Genomic DNA, 2,500 nt, shown 5'->3' with positions numbered 1-2,500 from the left:
TTTAATCGGTACACTACTGTATCTTAATAGAATAGGGCAATGGTTTGAAACCGCCACACGAATAATGATTGTACAATCATTAGTACTCAGCATTATAAATCTCTCTATCTATCTCTCTATCTATCTTTCTCTCTCTTTTTGTCTCTTTTCCCATCTTTCTTTCTATCTGTCTGTCAGTCTCTGTCCCCCCCACTCTCTCTCTCTCTCTCTCTCTCTCTCTCTCTCTCTCTCTCTCTCTCTCTCTCTCTCTCTCTCTCTCTCTCTCTCTCTCTCTCTCTCTCTCTCTCTCTTTACTCTCAGTCTTCCCTCCTCCTTTGCCGCTTACCGGTCTTTGCCGGAATACTTACTAAAACATAGTTCCTAATTAGAGACCTTCGCAAGATTTTTGAAAAAAAAAAACTTTTTTATTCTTTTTTTATGTTAAGTAAGAGGTAAGTTCAAGAAGACTTGTTAACATGAAATTTTGATGGCACATAAGCTGTCAGTCTTTGCTAGTTCATTATGTTTACTTTCACGGTAATCCATTGATCATTCTATCTGTAAGTCTGTTTGATCACGTGTTTGCTTTCTGTCTGTTTAATAATTAGGAGATCGTTTGTCTGCCATTTTCTTATTAGGGTTTTGCTTGTGGTTACTTCTTCCCTTTTCTTTGTTTCTGTTTATCTATCCATGTTTCTTTCGTAACGCGTACATACACACATTCACACACACATACTTATTGTCTATTTATTGTTTATTTATTATCCATTTATATTTTAACGTACATATACACATATCAACAGGTGCTGTTATTGTGTGTGTGTGTTTGTGTACCACACACACACACACACACACACATACACATACACAACACAACACACACACACTACACAACACAACACACATACACATCACACAACACACACACACACACACACACACACACACACACACACACACACACACACACACACACACACACACACACACACACACATGTGGGTACATGTGTGTACGTGCATTTACGTGCTAAAGGCTTTCTCTCACAATATCTTTTTGCAAACACAAGGTCTAGAGCTCACGTCCCTCCAGCAGAATGTCTGTAGAGGAACATACATAGCAAGTCGCAGGATGGCCACTTCTTCCCTGGACGGATTTCGACCCCATCGGCTGATGCCAGTACTCACACGAGTTGACAGGGAGGTTCTGGATGGGTACGAACTTGAGAACTTGCAATTGCAATGGCAGTACTAAGCCAAGCCACTTAGCTACTCTCTCTATTTCTAATACTTTGTAATGAGAATCTAGAATAATCTTAGGTATCGTATGAATAGTCTTAGGAATTCTATGAATATTCGTAGGAATCCTTGGAAGAGTCTTAAGAATCCTATGAATAGCCGTAGGATTCCTATGAATAATCTTAGAAATCCTGTGAGTAGTTCTAGGAATCCGATGATAGTATTAGGAATGTTATTGATAGTTAAAGGAATTCTTATAATACTCTTAGGAATCCTACTGATAGTTTTAGGAATCATACGAAAAGTCTTGGAAATCCTATCAATAGTCTCAGGGATCCTAATACCTATCGACGGTATAAAAAAGGTATTCCGTATTTTAAGTAATCAGGAATCTAATACGAACCCCAAAAGACTCAGCATAAACTGAAATTCCGGACGTATCCCTCCGTTTAATATTCCCTTTTCCTTTTGATACGACGAAGAGAGAATAAGATATCTACGGGATCTCAGACTACGAGAGGCGTACGAGAGGGAGACGGACAATGGAGAAACTACTTTTGTGGACTTCCCATACAATGGAGGAAGGTATTTACCCAATTATTTAGACAAAATATGAATAAAATATTAGACAATGCAAGCCATTGTTGAGAAATTCAATGTAATGTTTGGGAGGATTCGGAGAAAGGAGGAATGTCCTCGTCACAGTGAAGTTTCCTTACCGTATTTATCTTTGTTTATGTAAGATGGGTATGTATATATTCATTTCCGATCTTGAAAAGGAAGATGGAGGGAGGAAAGAAAGGGATGAGGATGAGGAGATGGAGGAGGAGAAGAGAAAAAAAGACTGGGGAGAAAATGAAGAAAGATGGGAAGGAGATAAGGGAGGAGGGGAGAGAAAAAAAATAAGGAGAAAGTGGGGAATTAAGGAAGGAAGATGAGGAGGAGGAGGAGGAGGAGGAGGAGGAGGAAAGGACTGGGGAGAAAGAGAAGAGAGAGAATTACGGAAGATGAAAAGGAGAAAGAGGAGGAAGTGGAGAAGGGGGGAAGAGGGAAGAAGGAGAATGAAGTGGAGGAAGAAAGAGAGGAGAACGAGTATGAACTAGAAAAGAACGAGAAACTAAAGAAAGAGGAAAGTATGAATAGAAGAAAGATGGAAGACAGAATTATGAGAGGCAATGAAGTAGAAAAGGGAGAGGAAAAGAATGAAAAAGAATACCAAGCAAATATGAAATACATACAACATTTTATCAAATTGAACTTCATACGTGAATGAAAATATTCGC

The sequence above is a fragment of the Penaeus monodon genome, chromosome 5, assembly GCF_015228065.2.
Source record: "Penaeus monodon isolate SGIC_2016 chromosome 5, NSTDA_Pmon_1, whole genome shotgun sequence".
Taxonomy (NCBI): Eukaryota; Metazoa; Arthropoda; class Malacostraca; order Decapoda; family Penaeidae; genus Penaeus; species Penaeus monodon.
This window is presented reverse-complemented; position numbering follows the sequence as displayed.